Here is a 17,552-nt window from a genome sequence, read left to right as displayed (position 1 = left end):
AGAGTGCCAAGGATCCTGCTCCTGATTCTGGTCCTGTTCCCGGCACTGGCCCTGGCCAAAAGGCACACACGCACACGACAAACTGATGTCAACTTTATTGAAAATCGCATATTTTATGTGGGCGTGGACGTGGACAAGGACGTGGACGTGGACTCTGCCGGGTGCCAGGCTTTCCCGGCCAGGCAATTCAATCAGGATATAATTTTATGCGTAACTTAAACACGCAGGATATGTTAATATTGCGGCCCACGCACACACACACACACACACAGAGTCGTAAACTGTGTTTATATACAAGACACGGGGACCCAGGAAAAATCGTTGCACTTTCCGGTCGAAATAACAAAATACTATATGTGTAAATAACTCGGCGAGCGTGTGTTTGTTTGCGTGATTAATTAATTGTGTTTAAAGGATAATTGCCTCTAGCTTTCATTTGATTAAATTTCAATGTGCGAGCGGCGAGTCTGGGTATGAGTTTGAGGTAAAATGAACCCCAGGTCAACGCTCAGGCTCTGTCACAGGCGGCAGCTGGCTTCCTGGACAGATTACGCACAGATCAGGCCACGCGACCTTTTGCATTAAGCTTTAAATGCAGTTCGACGAACCAAAAATATTTAAGGGCATTATGGAAATTCGCAGGAAAATCCTTTGGGGAAACCAAAGGAAGATTGTGACTGAAATGCCTGGCTGGTAATTAAAATGTAAATATGTTAATTCAATGACTTTAAGAGGAAATCAAAGGAAAGTCTTTGTGGAATTAATCGATGAAGCATTTAAATTAAAAAATAATAGTAATAATATATACTAATTTCAAACCTTAAAAGTCTACTTTAATTATATTTAAAACAGCTTTGTCTGTAAAACTCATCCCCCTTAAACCTTAAAGCTCTGTTCCACAATCAATTAGCTGGCTTTTTGTAAATCGTATTCCATTTGGTTGGCTCTCAACAACATTTTAGTAATTGATTAATCGCATTCGGTGTTCCGTCAATTAAAGCCACAATTTAAGTAAAACTTTTTGCCGTTTTTTCTATCAATATTAATCTGTTGTGGAATTTTATGCGAGAGAGCCAAATCACAAATTAAATTTGCTATTTCTGCTACGTGACTCGTGACTGCTGACTGGCAGTGGCATGATGCGTTAATTATGACAATTTTTTATGCCCAACCAAGATAGATTCGTTCGTTAACATGCCGAGAAGTTGACGTGTCAACTGTCTGTCGCTATATATATATATACACAGCTCCTGCGTGCCACTTCCTGTTCCTGCATAATCGATGGCAGTCGGAAAGTTTTTCCACTTTTTTTTTTTTTTTTGGCCAACAATCTCACACGCACAGGGACCAAAACCAGCAGCAGCAGCCGAAAGGTTAACAACAACAAAAACAGCAGTAATAATCATAATATAACCAAGAGCAGTCGGCAGACGGCACCCGGCCAAAAAGTTTTGTGAAACAAAATATATACGTAAATCTCTTTAGTTGGCTCATAATTATGACATTAAGCGGCGATGCGGCTTGAATTTTAATTGGCATTCCGTGCGTTTTCTATTTATTATGGCTGCCGCCGTTTCTTCTCCGCTTGTTATTATGTTTATTAATAAATAATTTCCAGCTTGTCGGCGGGGCTATTGCCAATTTGTGGCCATTCATCGAGATTCGCATTTATGGTCACCCAAACAAAAAACATGTGTTTTTGGCCATAACCGTTAACAATTGTGGCTTGTCAGCCGCGGATTGTTGGGAATAGGGCTTAAGTGTGAGTAAATGGCTAGAAAAGTATCAGGATTTTACCGTTTTTATGGGTGGTTTTTGGGAATTTACACTATTTAAAATGTCTTCAACCACAAAATATTTATTTTCAAATATTTAAAACCCTTATTCTTATACAAAAACATTTTGAAATCAAGATAATACATCCCAGGTTTAGTTAAAGCAGCGGAATAGGGCTTAAATGTGAGTAAATGGCTAGAATAGTCTGAAGATTTTACCGTTTTTATGGGTGGTTTTTGGGAATTTACACAATTTAAAATGTCTCTGACCACAAAATATTTATTTAAAAATATTTAAAACATTTATTCTTTTACAAAAACATTCCGAAATCAAGATAAGACATCCCAGGGCTACTTAAACCAATGCTAATCCAGTTCGAGTGACTTGGATTAATTGGCTGAGATGGCTAAAAAACAGAGCTAAACTACATCTTAACTATTCGTGACCCGAATCGATTCGTTATAGTTGCATAAGGCGGACATGTAAATTAAGGTTAACGCTAATTGACATTTCGATTTGCACATAAAAACTTCAACTCAAAGTCCCGAAAACAAATTGCGGCCAATTTCCCCGCCCCACTCTCCGTTTGCTTTTTTATGGTCACATGAAAATTAAATTAAATCTGCGTGAAAATACGGTTGTTTTGTTTGGTTTGTTTATTTGCTTTGGCTTGTATTTTATTTTTTGTTGACCATCTTCCGTCTGTGTTTTGCCCTTCACACGCTTGAACTTTAGCGCATAAAAGAGCCGGTTGCCAGCGAACAATTGAGAGCACTGAAAATTGGTAACAAGCGAGTTGGTCATTTCCGTGCGATTGTCTTGCTCTTGCCTGTTCTGCTGCTGCTGATGGCAATCTAAGCCAAAATGTTGCAATGCCAGCCAGCCAGCCAGCAGTTACGGCAGCAACTATGCAAACGACAAACACACTGCAGAAACAACAACAGCGACAACAGCTGAATAAAGTTATTAGCGCATTTAACTGTGGCAACGGACGTGGCACACTCGTTGTTCGCATTGTTCATTCCCCGTCTGCGAATGCAATTTCCATTTTAATTACCTCGAAAAGCTGAAGTGCAGAGTCAACCAGAGGCAGACGTTCGGCAGACGGTGGCGCATGCGTCGTGATGCATAAGTAACAACAGTGGCAGCAGCAACACACCAGCGACAGCAGCAACACCAGCGACCCAGCACCAGCAACATCACCATCGACAATGGGCAAAAAGCAAAAAATAAAAACAACGACAACGACACAACGGCTGAAATTAGTCACACATTTCGTGCATCGTTTAAAATACAAATGCACTTGGCGAGGTTTTCTCAACAAGTTTGGAGCTACTAGTGAAGAAGTAACTATTTATAGTTCTAGAAATTCTTACTTATGAGGGTTTTTAGGTAAGTTATATTGTATTTATAATAATGAGTGTTTTTAGGTATAAATAATGTTTGATTTTGTATAACAAATCTACAAACTGTGCTTTAAAAATTTGTAGAAAATATAAATAAATATGTTAGAACAAGGTATAAACGGTTTTACAATTATTTATATACATAACTTAGTATAAATGCTTTTTGTGTATTACAAATTTCATATTAAGGTTAACAATATCGCTTAAATATCTAGATAAATGATGATACGTTAATAGAGACTGAAAACTGTATTATAAACACATTACAAAGGTTTTTCCTGAAATACTTCTCCAGAAAATCTGCTATCTTCAATCTTCAAGTCAAATGGATACTTTTAGATCAGTTTAAAGGCTTTCTGTTTATTAAAAATTTAATATTAAGGATAGGAATATCGCATAAATATCTAGATAAATAATGATAAGTTAATAGAGACTGAAAACTGTATAAGAAACACATTACGAAACTTCTCTTTATAGGGCTTTTATATTGTTGTTCTTATCAGTGAGGGGAAATTCCCCTTTTAATAGGAAATTAGGAAAGAAAAATGGGAAAAACTATATATAAAAACTACAGCAAAATAATTTTTGAGGGGAAAAAAGTCCTGAGAAGGGGAAATCTGAATTGAGGCGTGGGGAAACGAAATCATTATAGTGGAAACACTGGTTCTTATTCAAAATAGATTGCTACATTTTGAAATACTTCCTGAAATCTGCAATTAAAAAACGTTCTTCAATTCTAAAGAAAACTCTTTGATCTACCCCCTAAAACTCGTTGCTGGTTGCCGGCGCTATTAAAAATGCGAATTAAAATTCGACTTGTTGTTGGTCGGTTATCACTATATCGCCTTCGTTGTTGTGTATGGTAGTTTCTGTTTTCGCTATTACTGGAGACACTTGTATTGCTCGCTTTTTCTGTGCATTTTCTGCATAAATATTTCAACACTTTCGCTTTTGTTTTGTGTCACACACACACTTGCCAAGGGAGCGGGGAAAATCGTTTTAATTATTCCCAACGTGAGCGGCGACCGACCTCCTCTTTCGCCGCACAAGTTGCCGTGCATTTTAATTGCATTATTATTTAATTTTACCTTTGCTGCATCTAATTTGTCGTCATCTTGCATTGTGGCCCGGTATTGTGGTTATTTTGTAATAATTTTTTGCTTTTGCCACTGAGCTTTTGTTTTTTGGCCTCTCGATTTCGTGCTGAGCACTTCCCACGCACTTTGCAGACACACACTATCTCTGTGGATTTTTGGTTTATTTTTTCTTTATTATTATTTGCCTGTTGTCGTGCGATCGTTTGCGTAATTGCAAAACACAAGACCAAAACAAATCATGGAAATAATTTCGTCACAGTTGACACCATTGTCTGCGAAAGTACGTCATGAAAATGTACATTTTGTTTTGACAGAAGGAGAATTAATGCAAATTTATATAATAACTAACTGGTATTGGTGTCTACATAATAGTTCAAAGCAGTTTGTTGGAGTTCATTGGACGATGATTTATGTAAATTTGATTAGAGTAGCCTTAAATATATAAAAATAGGTCAGTTTTTTATTAAACAAACCCTCTTCCACGTTTTGAGATCCACAAATCTCAGCTGATTCAACTTCCGTTGCGTCTGCGCAATTCTAGTGACCCAATTTCGAATTGATTTCCAAATTCATCCATTGTTGGCCCCGATTCCCTTGTGTTTGCTAATTTATCACCGCCTCTAGTTTGTGTTTCAGTGGGCGTTACGATTGATTTACATACAAAAACACATACAGTTTTTATTCGTTGGCCTGGCTTCTGACTTCTTTTGTGTGTTTTTTCTTCGCTTTGGTCATATTTCTTTGAGCTGCCCAAAAATGTAAATTTTTGGCAATTATGGAATCATTTAGCTTACCATTTGCGATCATATTGTTTGGCCCACAGATCGTTGGGGTTAACAATTCCATCAATAATGATCGCCAACAATATTGCCGGCTTACACAACTCATGGATTAGATTGAGGGAAAACATAATATGCAAAAATTTCACACACCAAATGGTAATTAATAAGAGCTCAAACAAAAACCAGAGCGCTGCCAGGCTATATAATAAATTAATTATAGCCGCAATATCAAAGCGAAAGGCGCCGAGAGCTCAAAATTGAGAATCAGGAGACACTCAGAGAAAAGTGATGATTAACATGAGGAACTTTTAAGTAAAGAAATGTTTTTTAAATGCTTTAAATACTTTTAAGAAATTAATTATTGTTTTAGAGGATTTTTAAGTAGCCTTAAAAGTAGTTTAAAGTTTGTAAAGTGAGTATTTCCAGCTATAAGATCCAAGCTATTTATATATAAAAATAAAAAGAGTGTTTATCAAGGCATTTCAATGTTTCTAAAAATAAAGATGACTGTAAAGATACAGCAAATTCTGAATCACTTCAATGTTTCCAACTTTTCTGAACAAATCCCTTTCCAGTTAACGCGATTACCACGCATTCTTTGGCTATTTTTCAGTGTACAAACTCACGACTGTCCGCCCCCCCCCCTTTTTCCCGCGATTCCGTGGAAGTAACACTAACAAATAATTAGCTTGTAAACTAAAAGTCATCATTAATAATGATTACCGCTGGGGATCTCTGCCGGGTTCTCTGGGACCGCCTCCGATTCTTCCATGTTGTGTGGGTGGCGGCTGGCAGATGCCGGCATAAACGTCAACATAATTAAGTGAGCGACTTCTTGGGGGCATCATGGATGGCATCGCCATCGACTTTTTCTACTCGGCTGCGATTTATTTCGCATTAACGTTAAATATTGCTTCCTAATTAACCACGGCCCGCTTGCCACATGCAAACAGTTGGTGGGAGTCACTCCGAGGCGCTATAATGACGCCCGATACGAGACGATTCACAATATATACACACAAACTCTTGTATCGAGTTTTGCCCTCGATGATGAGCAGGATGATGATGCGTCAATTTTGCGGCAGCTAATTAGTAGCCAGCAAAATAGAGAAAAAAGTAGAGAAAATAGAAAAAAAACACGCTTGGCATTTACAGTTACTGTCAAAAGTTCTGGGCCGGAATTTTCGGCACATGGCCAAGGCCCAAAACTCTAACTACGATTTGGCGTGACGCATTACAGTTAAACTGATTTCGGTTCGTTACAGTTTTGTGCCCTGCGGTCATCAGCCCCTCTTTCCCTATATGGTATACCCCCCAAGTTTTTATTCCCCAAACCCTCCTCTGATTAGCGGCTAATGAGTGCCAATGGGATTACGGCTAATTTACTCGTGAAACTAAAGGAAGTCATGCACTGCAAATGGGGTTTGATGATCCACTGGGTGGTCATGGAAGTGATTTTTGAAGTGATTGCAGAAATATATAATTACTTTAACAACCAAAAACTTGAGTTACTAGAACTATCATCAAGTGAATTTTAAAATAAACTTACAAGAGTGTTGAATTATATAGATTATTAATTTAACTTTTAAACTGATGAATTATATATGCTGCCTAGAGAGAATATAATTATTATAAAGCAGGTTTTTATATAGAGAAACTTATGTCATTTCTTATATAAAAGCCCCATTTTCTATGCTAACCTGATTATTTTCTTTTAATTCTTAAGTAATTCTAAAGAATCCAACTAATATTTAAGCCTTATAAGCTCACTCAAGCCTCTTAAAACAAAGTCAAAATCAATCGAGCTTGGCCAGTGAAGAGATCTCCATATGAAGCCGTTGCCATGGAAGCACTTAATTTAAGGACATGACCGTGCCCACTTTAAGCCCGTCCACTCAACTTTTTACGCCCCCGAGTCAGAGTCATAAAATATACCGACAATGCTCTTAGCCCGACTTTGGGTGCGATAAAAATTGATATATAATGGATTATCGTTTATTACACGCACGATTACCTCCCGCCCCCACATATCCCAACGCAGGACGCACGACGATGTCCTTGCCGGCGTCCTTCGCGGGATATGCATATTGTTTTCTTTGCTTTCCTTCGCTTTTTCCTTTTTGTTTTGTTTGCTTTTTTCTGTTTTTCTCCTGACATTCCCCATTTCTTCATTCTGTTTGGTGCGGCGATGGCGTACATTTTAATGAGCCCCACAATTTGCATCTGCAACTGTGCGACGGCCGCTCTCATATGGTTTTTCGACCCGCCGCGGCGCGAACTGACAAAGAAACGAATAAATAATCGTACAAAGTATTGCCGGCCATAAATATCGGATGCCCACGGGGGCTGGAGAGAACACGGGTGAAGATGCTGCAACGCGGGCGACGATGGAGACGATGGATTCACTGGATTCCGAGGACGCGGTGGATTCGGTGGATTCGGTGGACTCTGAGGAGGTGGCTGGATTCGCGCAATTTCCATGCAGCATGAGTCGACAATAAAGCGCCATAATATAAAGGCAGCAGCAACAGAAGGAGCTACAGGAACAGCAGCAGCACCCACAGCAGCAACATTTTCAGGAGCAACACCCAGAGTAGCAATCAGAGATGAGGCATTGTAATTGAAAAACTTCCCAAGTTCCGTTTAAATTTTAAATATATATTTTTAAATAAGTGAACTATTATATTTATCTTAAATATTGTTGGATAATCAGGAATGATTTCCATTTGGTTAAGTAGATATTGAAATTAGTAATATACTCATGGTCAAGATAAAATATTTAAATTGTTTCCTAAAATAAATGTGAAATAGTTAAATTAAATAACCTAATTTACTCCCCAAAGTTAGTTTATCCTGAAAAAAATATCCAAAATGGCATCTCTGTAAGCGGCAAAGTAGCAACAACAATAAACAAGACGCGCAGCAATTTCACTGACTACTGAGAACTTTACGTACTGTGACGAGGACTCGACTCCCACCTCAGTAACAACTCCTCCCATTCTCACCGTCCCTCCCCTGCCTCATGTCTTCTCAGCCTCCCCTCCTCTCACCCCTCCTTTTGAACCCCCATGCACCGTGTGCACTGAACGAAAATTGAGCCGCTGAACGCATGTTGCGCGCGCTAATGGGGCGTATGCGTAATGGTCGCGCTTATTAAAACTTAAGGAGGCGTGGCCGGACTCATTACCAGCGGATACAAGGTAGTATGCTTACCTTCCAAAAGGGAAATTGCGGCCCAGTGAGTTCCGATTCTTTTCGCTGGGCAACTGAAATGAAAGGAAGGGGAGGTTTGTTGTGAGTTGGGTATGGCTAAGCTGAGCTTAGGAAAGGTTTTAAATTATTTTTTAAATGTTTTAAAATGATTTCGATTAATAATATTCAACCGAATCAAAGAAAATATTATATACATCTATAATTTGTATGTTCTTCTTAATATAAAATTAAAATATCATTAGTTTAAAGCAGAAAATATCATCTACGACATTTATTTTGATATTTTACTGTTGATCATTTATCCATTTTATAATTTTAAAAATACCCTATTAATAACTTCTTTTAAAAGTATTTGCTTTCTGTGTTCTTCTTACAATTAAGTTTGCAATTACTGGTTCGTTTCTTCATTTCTTTTCAACGGACAACATGACATTTATCTCTTTTCGTTCAGTGCTGAATTTGCACTTGCTCGTGTCTGTTGTTATTATATTATTGCCGCTGCTCTCTGGCTCCGGCTTGCCCTGCTGGTTGCCTTCATTTATATTACCCTGGCCTCTCTGTCGCCACTCTGCTGGGCTGCATTTCCCGCCACTTGCCTGCTTTTCCCCACCAGTTTTCCCGCCCGCTTTCATTCATGCGCCTCACGCTGGCGCACTCATTTACCCTTTAAGCGAATCGTTTTCCCCCAAACTCCCAGCCTTCCCCCTTTTTTGCATATCATTTGCGCGCATCTTGTTTACCCCACAGCCTCCCCCCAGTCCCTGGCAAGACCCCCCTTTAAGTGCATTACAATGAACTACGCTGGAGCCCCCAAACATTCACCCCCCGTCGTGACTCGTAAATAAGTTTTATTGTGTTTGTGTGTGCCCACGCCCCCGAAAAAACAGAGACGAGACCCCCAGCGCCCCCCTAAGCGCCGTGTTGCCCCTCCGCAGGTCCAGCGGCGATGCAAGTTATCGCTTCCTTGGGTTTTTGTTTTCGCTTTTCCATTTTTTGATAATTTAGCCAGCTTGCGCGCTTCCCAACGAAGTTGTCTAAATTGCTGGCATACATTCAGCTGCTAAGACACAGGGAGAAAACTAAACTAAATGGGGTTTAAATTTGGATAGCAAAGTGTATAATATAGAATATATTCTATTAAAATAGGAATTAAAATACACTTAATCATCTACGCAGGGAATTTCTTGTTAAACTTTTATTATTTTAGTATTCTTTCTATTTAACCTATTAATATTTCAAATATAAAGTAATATCTCATTACAAATTGGATATAGTTATTCGATACATATCTAAAAAATATTTGACTTGAGCATTCTCCATAAATTTCTCTCTGTGTTCTGCAGTTGCCTCTGCTCCTGCTGCTCCTGATGCTGCTACTGCTAGTGCCTTTTGTCTAGGTCCCAGGCAAATGACTACAAGAGTGGGCTTAGCAGGGACTCGAGGACCGGACCCGAGGACCAGCGTCCCGGCATCCCGACATTCCCGGCGTCCGCTGCTGAATTATGGCATTCCTAATATGGGGGATAGCTGTTGCTGCCCCTGCCGCAGCCCTGCCCCCATTGCCGCACGACCTTTGGGCCACTGTTGTTGCATATTTAAGGGCGATTGGGCGCAATTGTTGCGCGTTTTATTGTTTTGGGAATAAGTGCGGATTTATAGAATATATTTTTTTGTTTGCCGCTAGTAGTAGTAGTTTTCCGCTAAGCTGGCCCCGCGAGAGATTTTCGGTTTGTTTTTTCTTGTGCAACAATATTTTTAAGTGCAATGCTCAGCAGTTTTAGGCCAAGGAATATGAAAATGGGTAAAGAAGACGGGGAAGCAGAGTGAACCTCACATCGACAGCACATGACGTGAACTCAATTACCGTCTACTATCTGCCCCATATATAGTCTAGTATATATAGTACTCCCACCAAGGGGGGCGTGGCTGTTGGACTCCACAAATTACGAATGCCGCTTTGCATGTAAATGTGCACTTTTCTGGCCCAGCATCAAAATTAATATACACCGCAGTGCCCCCAAGAAGTGCAAGGGAGAGCGGAAAAAGAGACAGCTGCAAAACTAGAGAAAGAGACGGCCACAGAGTGCCAGAGATGGCGCAATAATAACAATGAAAATGCACAGAATGCGCCTTATATAAACGACAACAAATTGCCCATTTGGCACAGAAGACGACGATGATGAGGCCGGGGTTCGTTAGTGCTCCTCTCCAGTCCTCCAGGCCGGTGTACGGGGGAAATGGTTAGCAAACCCGTGACATGGTAGACATTAATTGGCTGCCATGTCATTCTGTTTATGGACAGGACCTGGCCCACTCTCCTCCGACCACTGGCTACTCTCCACTGTCAACGCCAGGCAATTCAGATCGGAACATTAGCGCTGGACGCGGCGACCAGGAAGGGAATATTGATTAATATACATACAAAGCCGAGTAAGGAGCAGCGCTGTGCGAGTGCCATGATGAATGGTAATTCGCAGGGATATACCTCACTTCCCACTGGTAGTTCCTTGAGGAGTGCGATAACAAAATCATTGCAAAGGAGATGCTTTACACATAATTGCCTTCTAACTTAAATGAAATCAATCACAAGGCATTCCCAATTTTTCTTAAAGAAATAATTGAATAAATCATAAATAAAACGAATTTCCTTTCTTAATAAATTCATAAATCTATGAAATTTGATACCCATACGTGATTGTAGGACTTATTTGCCTTAATTAACATGGCTTGAACTAATAAATCTTGCAGATAAAATTATATTCTTGAATTAATTCATTCTCTTTTATAATTAATTATAAATTCCCCTTTGAGTGTAGCAATGACAGATGCACAAACAAGATAAACCGAATGCACACTAAAAACCAAACCCCGTTCGCTTTAATGACCCACTTTGCGACTCAATGAAAAGATATCCCTATCAATTCGATAATTGTTTCCCCATCAATCAAAATTGATGAATGCTCAGGCCTCCGTTCCACTCCTCCGATTGATGTCCCTGACCCCAAAAAGCCGGCTCGGATGCAGTAGCAACCGGAAGGGCAGGGGTGGAGGAAGGCAGCGCCATGTCAGCTGTCCAGGCAACATTACGCATACGCCACATGGGACGGCCGAAAAGGGATGCTATCGAGATCGGAAGGCAGAGACAGGTCGGAGTATGTGTGTGTGTGTTGTGCAGTGCGTCAGGTATCCAACAGACAACGGCTCTGGTTGTGTCTCTGGTTCTGTTTCTGGTTTTTGGCCATGGTCCTGTCCTGGCCTCTCCAGCTAGACAGCCGTATTATTAACGCAGTGGCTGCTGCTGGCATTTGCAATTTTACGCCGCGCATGTGCCACTTACGTGTTTGGCTGCCACAAAACTCCGCTTGGCTTGGCTGACTTGGCTAAGCTCCTATCATGTTCAAGTGCTTGGCCCCAAAAAAAAAAGCAGAACAAAAAACGAGATGGGGAAGGTAATTCGGCAAGTCGAAGCGAGGTTTACCCTTGGAATAACATAGATATTTCAACAGGAGCTGTATCAGGAAACTCCTTTAAACTAGCATAGATATTTAGGAATTTATATTTTATCCTTGTTTTAACTATAGAGTATGAGTCTGAGTTTTCACCTTACCAACTTCTTTTACCATTAACTATACCCTCTCTGTTAGGGTAGAATAATAAACTCTAAACCAAGAAAGAACAACGTGGCAAATGCATAGGGCTTCTGATGTTGCTGCTGCTGATGCTGCTGCACTTCCACTTGAGCAAACTCGCGGTGTCACATTCGTCGTCGCCAGTCAGTCAGTCATAGTCACAGTCACAGAGCTCCAGCTCCAGCTCCGGCTGTGTTGCAATTCTTGTGGTATTTGTGGCATAAAATAAAACGTAAATGAGCAGCAGCATTCAGCGACGGTGGCGGTGGCAGCAACATCACGATGCCACAATCTCATTTCGGCCTGTCGTATTGAATTCAATGCATTTTCCAACAGCAACACCTTGAGGTGTTCATTTTCATGCCAGAAGAAAATGCGCTTAATTATGCGGCCGAGCAAAGCGATTCTTTTATTTCGTTGTCGCTCGCCTGCTTTTTTGGAGGCCATTTGCGCCACAAGAGGCAAGATGTCTTGCAACTGGAGCGCACTGCAAGGCCGCATGTAGCATTCGGTGCAGCATTGCATTTATTGCAACAGAATCGCAATTGGTTGGAAAAGTTTTACGGCCAAACAGAAATATGAAGAGAGCGATAACTTGAAGAGTTATTGCCAGAGACAGCCGGGGAAAACACAAGCCAGGCGGTGGCGTTGGCGGCGGCTGCGGGAAAAAATCCCAGCAGAAATATGAATGAATACTTTATTGAATATTGTGCGACGTATGCAAAATGATGGCCAGAACTGACGCTGCGCTGCTCCTGCTGCTGGCGCTGTTGGCCGTTTCGGGTAAACCGAAGACCGCAACTGACAGGAAACCATTTAAACTGACCTCAAATGACAACGACAGCGACAGCCGGGACCCAGTCTCAGTCCCATTCCGCAGACCCATTCCCTTTTCCGGAAAATACATGCGAAATACAAAATGCAATGCCCGTTGGAGGGGCCACAAAAAAGTAAAGCGACCCCACCCGAACCCAAAACGCAACCCAAAAACCCATGGTAACCCATAGATGGACAATGGCTGGCTGGGTGCTGGCTGGGTGCTGGCTGGCTGGAAAAATAAAAACGAGGGAGCGAAGGAAAGAAACGACCAAAATGGTAGCTAGCCACAAACAAATTGGCAGCAATTTGAGGACCCAACAAAAGGCGACAAAAGCCCACCGAACACCGAACGTTGCTGTAAGCTCCACGATGCAGGACTTTCGCGGATTGGGTGACTCAACGGCGGTGCAGAAAAACCAACAGGAGTCGGGGCCCTGTTGATGGAATGAAATGAAATATAGAATACAATTCCACATGCCGATTGATTTATATGCACGTGACCCATCGCTCCCCTTTTTGTGGCATCTCTCGCTCGCTATGCTATGCAAATTGCACGGCTCAGTTATAATGCCATTCCCCCAGACAAGGCCAGCAGCCAGCAGCCTGCAGCCGGCAGTCGGCATCTAGATCCGGATCCAGGGTAATCCAATACGCAGCCAGCCACTGGAGAAGCCGATCTAAGGCGCTCAAGATGGATGCTAAAAAGCCGGTACCGTGAAGTCTCATCTTAATGGACAAGGCATTGGATTTGAAGGATCAACAGTTGCTACGATATTTTAGTGTAGAATTTTCATATTAAAAATACCACTTCTGCACCTTAAAGTTAACTTTGTTAAAGCATCAATATGCTTTTTATTTCGGTTTAAAATAAATCTACCTTTCTCTCCTTTTAACCAACAGATATCCCATGACTTCTTCAAGATTGTCAATACATGTATATACATAATATTGTTCTTAGGTTTATTTTAACATAATGATTTTTCCAAGATTGTCAATACACTTATATAATACTGTTCTTAGGTTTATTTTAACATAATTTGATTAGTATTTCAGCTTCAGATTTATGCTGCCATGGCTTCTTAAGCCCTATAAAGCAGAATTATTCCATAGCGGTACTGGGTCACTCCGTCTTGGTTGACAAGCCCAAGGAAGCAAGGAACTCTTTCTTTATTTGTTCATCTTTGACTGCAGTTGTCTCCGTTTCCTCCTTGATTGCGTTAAAGTCCCAGCTAAGTGGCAAGTTCAGAATAGAGTTGTCTGCCAAGTGCCGCCTACGCTGACAGACTTGGATCCAGGTGGCGATCCTTCTCCATCTAAATAGTCTTGCATCGTCATGTGCCGCCAGCTCCTCCACATCCAAGTCCGATGTATCCGAGTCTTCTGGGTTGTTTCCATTATCATAAGGATTGTACGTGTTTTGGCCGCTCATCTTTACTTTTGCACTGTTTTTATATTGCTTACAAGTGGCGTCTATTTTAAATGTTTGGGTGTGCTTTAGTGTGGACGCCCTGGTTGTGTGAGATATGTATGCAATAATCCCAGTTATTTCTGGTATATAGGCCATTATTGTTTGGGAACTATCGTGAAACGATCGGTTGTCGCAGCTTTGGTTACACTAAATCCGATAAATCGATCGCAACGAAAATGGCATCACCCGTGCAAAAACATTTCCAATAAGCAAGAAACCAATTTGCAAATATTCCCAATCAGAGGATCGGAGTTATGTGGAACCAGTCAATTACTGGGATTAGAAAACATTGGCCACAACATTTGTTGATTACTGAAGAGCAGGTGGGATTTAAAGGGATTTATATCCACGTGGACTTTGGTGGCTTTCGTCCCAACATGGCCAACAGGCTCATTTGTATCTACCTGCCCCCTTAACCATAGATCTAGTGTTGTTCTTTCCCCTAAACAAACAGCTTTCCTTAGTTTCCATTAATAAACTAAAGTTGCTAAAATTACTCTACATATAATCAAGGAGAATCCTGGCTGAACTGTTTGCACTTAAGGTAGCGAAATTACCTTAGGAAAATCATCTTCCTTGAGCGAACAGCTTCCGTTTCCTCCTCTCTGTTTATAATTCCTGCTAATTTCCCTCCATTTTCTCCTTTCTGCTCCCAAGATAAGCCCCCGGGCCACCCTTTGGGAGGTTCTACTGTTGGCACTGAGCATCTTAGAGCTGCCTCCGCCCCCTGCCCATTTACTGCCATGTAACTGCAGTCACAAAACGCAATTTTAGCTTTCAATTGCCCGTGGAAACGGAGTGGAACCAACGTTTCGTGTTTTTTCTACAATTTTTCTCAGTTTTTTTTTCGGTTCAGTTCGGTTTGGGTCATTTTCGTTTGTTGCACTGCATTCGTTTTGCCTTTGCCGCACACACAATGGCCACGATAACTTTGCATTACATTAGTACGAGAGTATACAGTGGGTTTGTGTGGGAAAGACCCCTCGAAAGGCCCCACTCCCCGGAGCTGGGATAGAGTGAGAGAGATCTGTGGACAAAGGAAAACTGGTTTCGGTTTCGCTCCTTTTAGCTGTGGCATTTGCAACAATTGCATCAATGGATGTGGCCTGCGTTGCTGCTGTTGCTCTTGCTTTTGCTATTTTTATTTATTATTTTTATGGCCAGAAGACAATATCGATGCATTGATTTGTGGGAGTGTATGGAGGAGGACTTTCCGTTAACATATGGGCAAAGAGTTCACCGAAAGAAAATCAATAGAAGTAAGAATTAATCGAATATAAGAAATAAATAAGACGAAAGTATTATCTAGTGTCTACTTATAAACGTATATACTTTAAGAGTTCCTTTAATTTTTGGTAATTCGAGCCGGATTGTCTTCTAAGTATGCCTTGCACCCTTTTTTTTTGCTGTGTTTTGAACCAAAAAATATCGATGTACTTTTAGCTTAGCTGCCATCGGTATGGGAAATTGTGAATGCACTTTGAACTGCATTCCGGGGATGCTGCTGCTGCAACGACAACTGACAGCTTTATTATCAAATTGTCATGAGCCAGCCATTTGGCTCAATTTACGTCATGGATCTTATGCTGCATATCAGCAGTGCGACGGGGGAATACTACTTGGTGGAAGCTGAAGCAGGCCAGTATATAAATCACTTTCGCCGCAAGTATCAATCTCTGACATGTGGCAAAAGTTGAACTGAAACTGAACCCGGCAAAACGCACCGAGAGCGAAAAGGGAGGCGAGGCGACGCGACTCGCGACAAAAGAAAGAAGGGAAAGGCAAAATGTCGTCGCCGTTGTCGTTGTCGTGTGACACTGAAATGCGGATACAATAAAAGTTTATTTTGTGCTGTGTGTGTGTGTGTGTGTTTGTGTTTTTTCCGCCGGTAGCCTCCATCGTTTTATACCCTTGTTGGAGGTATAGTAATTTGGTCACCAAGTAAAAAGTAAAAGACTTTGATCTGTCCACGAATTTGCTTTTGAAGGATTTACTAGGTAAGATTTGAGTGTTTAACTTTCTTCCACATATTATATATTTTTTATGGTTGGGCAATTCAAATTAAATAATAAACATATCGATGGAATGTCTAGATTTACTGTTCCATTCCTGTCTAAGTTTCAAAGCTCTCAAGTCTTTATTAGGGGCTATAAAAGCTTGAAATTAAGACAAATCGTAAGACCGAATACAACATTTATGCCTTTTCGTTAACCAAAACAGTAATTCTATAAGTAAAACTTTAATAATCAAAAGCTAGTACTAAAATTATAATACAATTTCCTTTATAAAATAATTTAAAAATATTCCCAGATTAATAAATATAATCTTATCTAAGCTTTTAGCCAATATTTTTCAGATATTTTTAGATAAATCTGAGCTTATTTGAATTTTCCCCCAAAATAGGCTTTCCTTCTTCCGATTTTCCCCATAATAGGTGCGAGAGAAGATAAAATTTGGCTTGCCGAAGCAAGCACATTTCCTCGATATTTCTCCCTTTCCTTACAGTCCTTACTTTTTTCCCTCGAATTTCTTGCTCCTTTTTTCATGGTTGACAAGACGCGAGGAGCAGCCAAAGTGCACCCCATGGAGCAATCACTCGATGCCAGCCAGGCTCCCAACAACAACAATAACAGCAACAACAACAATGGCCATATTGGTTAGGGCCACAAGGACACACACGCATTAACGGCAGCTGCTCCTTACGCTCCCACACACACACACACACACACACACACATAAAAGTTTATTAAATTTACAAGGAACTTTTATGCAGTTACTTTTTGACATGCTTCCTTGTTCACTTTCTTTTCATTCCTCCTTCCGTTCACTCATAAAATTGACAACGACAATGTAAATATGCGTGCGAGGACTCTCGTCCTGTGTGCGCCAAGGATTTCAATTTAAATGAACTTGCAGATGAGCATTTTATTTTCTTACACATTCAATAATTCTTCCCCTTTGCGAGCAGGTCGTATGGAAAATTACAATGCCAATGCGGCGACATGCAAATATGTGCGCAAAAAAACAACAGAGCCTGCAAAAAGGCTCAACGGACAACGGAATGGCATTGAATTACAGCCAACAACTTGTCATCTGTCACATTTTGCGGCCGATTTTGAGAATATACTCGCCCGATTTTTTTTCAGAGCAAAACGGATGAGCTGGAGTTGGCTAAAATCGAGTCTGAATCCGAAACCGAGCTCTGTCTGCCTGCCACTGAGGCCGTTATCTCGTCTCGTGTTCGAACCGCCAACACGTCGTCGTCATCGACGCCTCGCCGGTGAAAGGAAGTTGACCTCTAAAGTTTAATGCATTTAAATAAATCTCGCAAAAAACAACATTAAGCGAGACAAAGCTGAAAG

General features: G+C 40.8%; 1 protein-coding gene across 3 annotated transcripts in view; it reads right to left on the bottom strand.

Annotated features, from left to right (window-relative positions):
* Positions 1 to 17,552, bottom strand: part of RhoGEF64C (Rho guanine nucleotide exchange factor at 64C) — a 114,866-nt gene that overhangs the window by 60,615 nt on the left and 36,699 nt on the right. For 2 of the 3 annotated variants that reach the window (XM_017172916.3, XM_070286127.1), the window contains exon 3: positions 8,275 to 8,327. The gene's annotated coding sequence lies outside the window, so the exon portion shown is untranslated. Of the gene's footprint in view, positions 1 to 2,833; positions 3,003 to 8,274; positions 8,328 to 17,552 lie in introns of those variants that run through there. The other variant, XM_017172918.3, reaches the window with a different exon arrangement.

This window comes from Drosophila kikkawai, chromosome 3L, assembly GCF_030179895.1.
Source record: "Drosophila kikkawai strain 14028-0561.14 chromosome 3L, DkikHiC1v2, whole genome shotgun sequence".
NCBI classification, from domain to species: domain Eukaryota; kingdom Metazoa; phylum Arthropoda; class Insecta; order Diptera; family Drosophilidae; genus Drosophila; species Drosophila kikkawai.
The sequence above is the reverse complement of the archived record's forward strand: the minus strand, read 5'-3'. Positions and strand labels throughout refer to the sequence as shown.